Here is an 8,426-nt window from a genome sequence, read left to right as displayed (position 1 = left end):
GTAAAGTCATGTCCGACTCTGAGACCCCATAGACTATAGCATACCAGGCTCCCCTGTCCTTCACTATATCCTGCAATTTGCTCTAGTTTATGTCCAATGAGTCAGGGATGCCACCCAACCATCTCATCCTCTGCCATCCCCTTTTTCTTTTGCCTTCAGTCTTTCCCAGCATCAGGTCTTTTCCAAAGAGTCAGTTCTTTGCATCAGGTGGCCAAACTATTGGAGTCCAGCTTCAGCATCAGTCCTTCCAGTAAATATTCAGAGTTAATTTCCTTTAGGATTGACTGGTTTGATCTCCTTACAGTCCAGGGGATTCTCAAGGGTTTTATCCAGCACCACAATTTGAAAGCACCAATTCTTTGGTGATCAGCCTTCTTTATGATCCAACTCTCACACTGGAATTCGAAGTTAGACACAAACAAAACAGTTTTCCACAGAGGAAACACAATACTGGAAAACACAACCTCACGCACTAAAAAGATAACTTTCTACATTATTATGCCGAGCCGTTTCACTGCTCTGTTTCTGGAATCTCAATTTCACAATAGAATCCTTATTTTAATCTAATTTAAATTTCCATTAAAGTTTTATTGCCTCCTCCCAACTTCCAAAACAAAGAGAAGTCTACTCTCAAAGGTAAATTCAAGTCTCCACTTTCAGGAAAACATTTTTAATATTTAAAGCACAACTCCTGTCCTAATAAATTTAAAAGGCAATTTTCCCACTCCTGGACATTAAAATGTCAGTATAACTCAGATCTACTCTGAACCAGGGCGTCCCATTGCATCATAGGTGTAGATGATGGAGAATAAAAGAAATAAAATAATCCCACCCGAGACGCTAAGTGGATGCTCATGTGTTCCCTGCAGGTCACCTTGTGCCGCCAGCACTCAATCCAGACAGAACTGGAACTCAATAGGATTTTCTTAAATGAGGAACATAAGGCAGGAGCTCAGAGTTATTTTGCAAGTTATCTGCTCTTTCCACAGCGTCCAGTTATAAACCTTGGCCTCTGCCCTGGCATGTGTTCAGATGAACACACATACAAAGGACCTGAAGGCTGACTGGTTTTTCAGTAACCTTGTTTGTTTGTTCCTCCGGAGCAAAGCTGGTTGATTCAATGCCCCAGAATCACAGTCCAGGTCAGAAACGGCTGTTTGACAGTAATGAGGTGTCAGGATGCAAAAGGCCATTCAGCAGGCTGAAGACTCCAGAATTGACTCTACTTAGTCATGCTCTCAAATCAAGGAAAAATCCCGGCAGCTATGCTGCTTTCATACGAATTGACAAGGATAAATAATTAAGAGGACATAATTAAGTACCTGGCTTAAAAAAGGAAAAAAAAAGAAAAAGAAAAAGAGATTTCTGTAGGGGCCTCCAGTGTTGACAAGTAGGAAAAACAAAGATCCCTAGCTCATGCACTGATGTCGGCATACTCCTATTTCTTCAATGTGGAGTGTTTTAGCAAGGAGCAAAACCGAATGTTTATTTTCTATTGTTTTTAACGTGTAATGTATACTGGCATATAGTTGGTTTGCAATGTTCAGCTAGTTTCAGGTATACCGCAAAGTGACTGAGTTATGCATATACATATATCTTCTTTTTCAGATTTTTTTTTCCATTATAGGTCATGACAAGATATTGAGTAGAGTTCTCTGTGCTATACAGTAGGTCCTTGTTTGTTATATATTTTATATAATAAGTTATTATATGTATACAATGTATACATTATATATGTGTATATGTTAATCCTAAACTACTAATTTATCCCTCTCCCCTCTCAGCCACCTCTCCCCGTTGGTAACCATAAGTTTGTTTTCTGTGTCTGTGAATCTGTTCCTGCTTTGTGAATAAGTGCATGTGTATCAATCTTGGATTCTACATATAAGTGGTATCATATGATATTTGTCTTTCTCTGACTTTATTTTTTAATTTTGAAAAGTGTGTAAATATTACGAGAAACCAAGTAAAATAGTCCTAGGTTGTAAGTGAGAATCATTTTTAGACTCTATCTGCCCTACTTTCCTGTACTTCTTACACAACTTCAGAGGGTAATTTATTTTAAAGATTTTTTTTTTTTAATACAGTGGGCTCTGGAAACAAGCTGATAGTAGCATAACTTGGTTACCTTAATTTTCAGCAACTATTAATTAAAAGTGGATCGATGTTCTTGCTTTCTTCTGTATTTGGCTTTAGTATACTTACATGATTCCCAGGTGGCTCAGTGATAAAGAATCTGCCTGCCGATGCAGGAGACATAAGTTCCATCTCTGGGTCTGGGAGAGTCCCCGGAGGAGGAAATGGCAACCCACTCCAGTTTTCTTGCCTGAAAAATCCCATCGACAGAGGAGCCTAGTGGGATATAGTCCATGGGGTGGCAGAGAACGGAACACAACTGAACACACACACACAGTATGCTTATATACAGCAAATGAAGCGAGGCCAGGTGAGCTCTGCATTCAGGTGACCAGAAGAGTCAGATCTTTCAGATTGGTTTAGTCTGCATGGGCCAGTCCCTGCCCTGTGCTTAAAGAGAGAACTTCCTGCAAACAGATGTTTCCTTTAACCATGGGAGGTGAGAGTTGTGATTCCCTGTTCACTAAGCCCAATATCTTCTAAAATACAAATATGACAAAATAGGTCAAAGTACAGATAGGTTGGTGGTGGTGGTTTAGTTGCTAAGTCGTGTCCAACTCTTGCGACGCCATGAACTGTAGCCCACCAGGCTCCTTTGTCCATGGGATTTTCCAGGCAAGAATACTGGAGTGGGTTGCCATTTCCTTCTCCAGGCACAGGTTAAAGATAACAAAACACACTGGCTTTCAAAACCAAAATTCCATGGGGGCTCTCAGTCCCTTTGCTGGATCCCAGGTTGGGAAATCTGGTGTGGGCCCTAGAACTTTCACAACAGTGTGAGAACTTCTTTGGTGTGATTGTTCTCCAGTTTGTGGGCTGTCTGCTCGGTTAGACAGCATATTAAGAAGCAAAGACATTACTTTACTGACAAAGATCTGTATAGTCAAAGCTATGGTTTTTCCAGTAGTCATGTATGGATGTGCATTGGACTATAAAGAAAGCTGTGTGTGTGTGCATGCCAAATCTCTTCAGTCGTGTCTGACTCTTTGCGACCCCATGGACTGTAGCCCACCAGGCTCTTCTGTCCAGGGGATTCTCCAGGCAAGAACACTGGAGTCAGTTGCCATGCCCTTCTCCAAAGAAAGCTGAACACCAAAGAATTGATGCTTTTGAACTGTGGTGTTGGAGAAGGCTCTTGAGAGTCCCTTGGACTGCAAGGAGATCAAACTAGTCAATCCTAAAGGAAATCAGCCCTGAATACTCATTGGAAGGACTGATGCTGAAGCTGAAGCACCAATACTTTGGCCACCTGATTCGAAGAACTGACTCATTGGAAAAGACCCTGATGCTGGGAAAGACTGAAGTCAGGAGGAGAAGAGGGTAACAGAGGATGAGATGGTTAGTTTGCTTTAGCGACTCGATGGACATGACTTTGAACAGCTCCAGAAGTTGGTGGTCCACAGGGAGGCCTGCTGAGCTGCCGTCCGAGGGGTAACAAAGAGTCGGACACAACTGAATGATCTGAACTGAAAGATAACAATCATCCAAATAACCAGAGGTAACTGAAAGCTATTCCTTTGCAATAGTTTTGATAATTCATGAATGCAAAGTGATCGGTATGCTAAAACAAGAACAGGCGTTTTAAGATAAACAATTGTAACCAGAAATACTGGAATCCATGACTTGGAGGGATGGCCATGTTGAGGATGCTGAGGGCAGTGTTCAGATTAAAGAGTAAATTGACTTTTTTCTTCATTAAATGTAATTCAATATGCATTTCATGGTTAACCTCTAAAACTCTTGGGCAACCCCAATTAAGTCCCCATTTGGCTTCATGCTTCACAGTCTGCAAATTTTCCCTACCAACAAGCACGACGGTCAGATACTTCCTCGAACTTATCCTGTGGTTGGCTTTGCTAACCGAAAGACAAATCTCAGCCATTTTAACTTTGTGCAATTTAGATCAGTGATGACAATTACTATTTAGAGCACAAAAGGACTGCTGCCCAGAGAATTCTTTTGAAAAGAATTCTAAGGCCAAATCAGTAAGTAAAATCATTTTGGCAACAGATTCTATGGGTGGAGGAAGAAAAAGTGCCACCATGAACAACACATAGTTTCCATCCCAAATCTGTAGAGTTACTTACTAACAAATGTTTGGGATCATCCAAAGAAGTACATATTTTTAAATAGGCCAGCAAATAGCAATCTTCTGAGCAAGTATAAGTTCAGTAAGTAAGTAAGTAAATGTGTTTATTTATCTGCTCTTGTTTAGTCACTAAGTCATGTCCGACTCTTTGCTGACCCCATGGACTATAGCCCGCCAGGCTCCTCTGTCCATGGGATTTCCCAGGCAAGAGTACTGTAGTAGGGGTGGCCATTTCCTTCTCCAGGGGATCTTCCTGACTCAGGGATTGAATCCACATCTCTTGTATTGGCAGGCAGGTTCTCTACCACTGAGCCACCAGGACAGCCCTTATTTATTTACATATGTTTTAATTTTTCCTAAAAGAACAAAAGGCCATAAATGTTAAGCCTATAATTCTATTGGATGCAATAGTCTACTTGTTGAGGACAAGTTTAGCAAACTAAAAATAGTAATTAAGTATTATAATTTGCTATGTCTACTTGTTTTCCTTTAAAATTATATACATAAAGTAATATGTATATGGGCTTCCCTTGTAGCTCAGTCAATAAAGAATCTGTCTGCAATATAGGAGATCTGGGTTCAGTTCCTGGGTCAGGAAGATGCCCTGGAGAAGGAAATGGCAACCCACTACAGTATTCTTTTTAGGAGAATCCCATGGACAGAGGAGCCTGATGGGCTACAGTCCCTGGGGTTGCAAGAGTCGGACATGACTTAGCAACTAACGCACCACCAATATGTATATTTTTCCATATATGGAAGGATCTAGCAGGGTCACTTTTCACTTTCATGCATTGGAGAAGGAAATGGCAACCCACTCCAGTATTCCTGCCTAGAGAATCCCAGGGATGGAGGAGCCTGGTGGGCTGCCGTCTATGGGGTCACACGGAGTCAGACAGACTGAAGCGACTTAGCAGCAGCAGCAGCAGCAGGGTCAAGGCAATGAATGTGTTAAAAACTGAATTTGCACATTTGTGCCAATCAGTGACCCTAGAATCACTTTAAATGAAAATATCAATTTGTCTTCTCTGCAGGTAGCAGTTAAGAGAATAAAGCAAATGAATAAACTCTTAGTAGGATACCTACTAAGCATTTAAACACTGAAGCTGTCTCCCATTGACATGATGGCATTCTATAACAAATTTGATGATTCTACTTAATTAAACCAACCACATATGTTAATTTTTATAACAATTTCCTAAGTTTTCTTTCCTTCAAAGTCATCTTTTATGTTATGGTTTGAAAAATAAATTACTGTTCTGAACAAAAAATAGGGTGAGAAATAAAATACATTTAATGATTTGCTACATAATACATAGTGAGCATGAAAATACCTCTTCTTTATGTGGCTTAAAAGTAAGTGCTTCCACTTAGAAAAGGCTTTGTAATAATTAAGCAGAGCAAGCATCACTACTTAATTACATGAAAAAAAAATGAAAGGAATTATAGTGAATAGGAAGAGACTATGAATATTTAACCATCATTATATTTTCTCTGAAGCAATTTTCTTAACACATGTTTAATATGTAATCTTAAAATTCAGAACTAAGACATCTTCCTTCTGTCTATATACATTTATTATTACTATTTTATTAGGTGCAATAAGATAGATGATTCCTTGGTACAGAATTTTTATATATTAAATAAAAATATGTATGCATATGCATGTAGGCTAAAATTTTTTTAAATCAGCTAGTTATAATTAACAAAGTTAGTTTCAGTATTTATCTTTGTAGTTAGGGGAGCTTTGATAAATTGAGCTTAATTGGGAGCACAGAAAATAAGCATTAGTGCTCTCAAATAGTATGCAATCATTTATGAAAATATCTTCATAGCAGCATCTCCTTTACCCCTCATTTGAAAGAATCCTTATGCACCAACAGTTAGCTGCTAGGCATTTGCATGTGAGGTTATTCAACCCCCTAGAATCTACATAAAGTAATGCATGCTGCTGCTGCTGCTGCTAAGTCGCTTCAGCCGTGTCTGACTCTGTGCGACCCCAGAGTCGGCAGCCCACCAGGCTCCCCTGTCCCTGGGACTCTCCAGGCAAGAACACTGGAGTGGGTTGCCATTTCCTTCTCCAGTGCATGAAAGTGAAAAGTCAAAGTGAAGTCGCTCAGACCCCATGGACTGCAGCCTACCAGGCTCCTCTGTCCATGGGATTTTCCAGGCAAGAGTACTGGAGTGGGGTGCCATTGTCTTCTCCGAAGTAATGCATAAACTATGTATTTTATATATATAGTTTATGTATATATTTTCTATACATAGTTCATATAATAATTTTTATAGCCAAGTGCATTTATTAATATAGTACGTGTAAAAAATTACATCCTAAATACAACTATTGCGATTTAGGTGGAACAAAGTGAAGCTGGACTGCAAATGAAGGACATTTGTCCCTGAGTTCATATTTTAAGTACCATAGATTTGAGTTTCATTTCAATGAGGTCAAAAAGTTGACCCTGAGTTAGGAGTCAAAAATCTATTGAAATCACCTCTTTCCTGCGGTTTTAACTTAGGCTACTTGACCTTGGTCCCAGTTTTCTTACTTTTCAAGTGATAATTATACTATTTACCTCTCAATATAGATGTGATAATTAGTTGAAAAGTGTTTTTTGGAAAATATTTGCCATACAATAAGGGCTTCATAATTTAGTTTTTATATTCTTGGCAGAAATAGCATCAGGATATGAAATAAAAAGTAGCTACTTTAAGACCAGTGGGTCTCATGATCGAAAATCTTGTTTGTATATGTCACATGACTATCTTTTTATTTGGCCAAGCAGAGATTTTTAAAATTAAAAGTATGTGTGTATGCATCAGTCATGTCTGACTCTTTGGGATCCCATAGACTGTAGCCTGCCAGGATCTTCTGTCCATAGGATTTTTCAGGCAAGAATACTGGAGTGTGTTGCCATTTTCCTCCTCTAGGGTATCTTCCCAACCCAGGGAACCTGCATCTCCTGTGTCTCTTGTATTGTAGGTGGATTCTTTACCTGCTGAGCCATCAGGGAAGCCTAAAAGTATGGTCAGCCTCAAAACAAACACAGTCATCTTCATTCATATTAAAAACTTGTAAGTCTTCTTTTCTCATAGTTTATTACTGATCAAGTCAAAGATACTATTCGTACTCATTGGAGTCAGTTTGGAGCCCTTTGAGGTGGGTCTAGATCACTTTAGCTGAGGCGTGCACCTTGGCCGAGATTCTCATTGTTCTCATAAGCTATTTCAGATAAGTCAGTGTGCTCTTGTCGACTGAAAAAAATGCACAGCCTAAATATTGAGAATTATGTTTTAATCAATGGACAAATATCTGAGGACTTATGCCCAGGATGAAGCATCTCAGATAATTCAGAAAGACTGCACCAAAGAGGAAGAGCGAGGAAGCTAGGATATATGGGAATATTTGACACAAAACTAGGGAGTCAGAACTTTAAAAGATTACTGTTAATAAGAGAAAACCAGACATCTCAAATTCATGAAGTGAACTGTAGTGTTAATCACTCAGTCCTGTCTGATTCTTTGTGAGCCCATGGACTGTAGCCCTCCAGGCTCCTCTGTCCATGGAATTCTCCAGGCAAGAATACTGGTGTTGCCATTTCCTTCTCCAGGGGATCTTCTTGACCCAGAGATCGAACCTGGGTCTCCTGCATGGCACGTAGATTCTCAACTGACTGAGCCACCAGAAATTAGTGTTTTTCTATGTATGGGCAGATACAAGAGTCTGGGCTCATTGAAATCGTTCCTTTGGTGTGCATCTAGACTATCTGGGGCAAGCATCCTGTGCTTTCTCATCCTGAGAGACTCCCCTGGTACACTGTTAGGGTGCATGTAGCAATTGACTCCTAGATGGCGGCCATTCTTTCTTTCTATCCTGAGTTCCCTCTGGGCTCACTGTCAGGGCAGCTATTATGTGGTAGCTTGATGGCAGTGACATCCTTTGTTTACTGATATGGTGGATAACATTCTTAGTTCACACTCTTAGGCAGCTACCTGGAGAGAGAGCTTTGTCTTAAGTTTCAGGAGAATTGTGTACTTTATTTACATATCCCAAATGTTCTAAGGTGCTTTGTCATCTTGTTGGTCAAAATTGGCTCTCTGTTCAGTTTCTTAAGAGATACAGTGGCACGATTCTGCATAATTCAGACATGCTCTTAGATATGCATGCGCTAGAGACTGTGAATCTTTTCTGAAGTTGATGCTT

Source organism: Bos grunniens, chromosome 1, assembly GCF_055505025.1.
Source record: "Bos grunniens cultivar Pamir isolate PY7600 chromosome 1, Bosgru_T2T1.0, whole genome shotgun sequence".
Lineage (NCBI taxonomy): Eukaryota > Metazoa > Chordata > Mammalia > Artiodactyla > Bovidae > Bos > Bos grunniens.
This window is presented reverse-complemented; position numbering follows the sequence as displayed.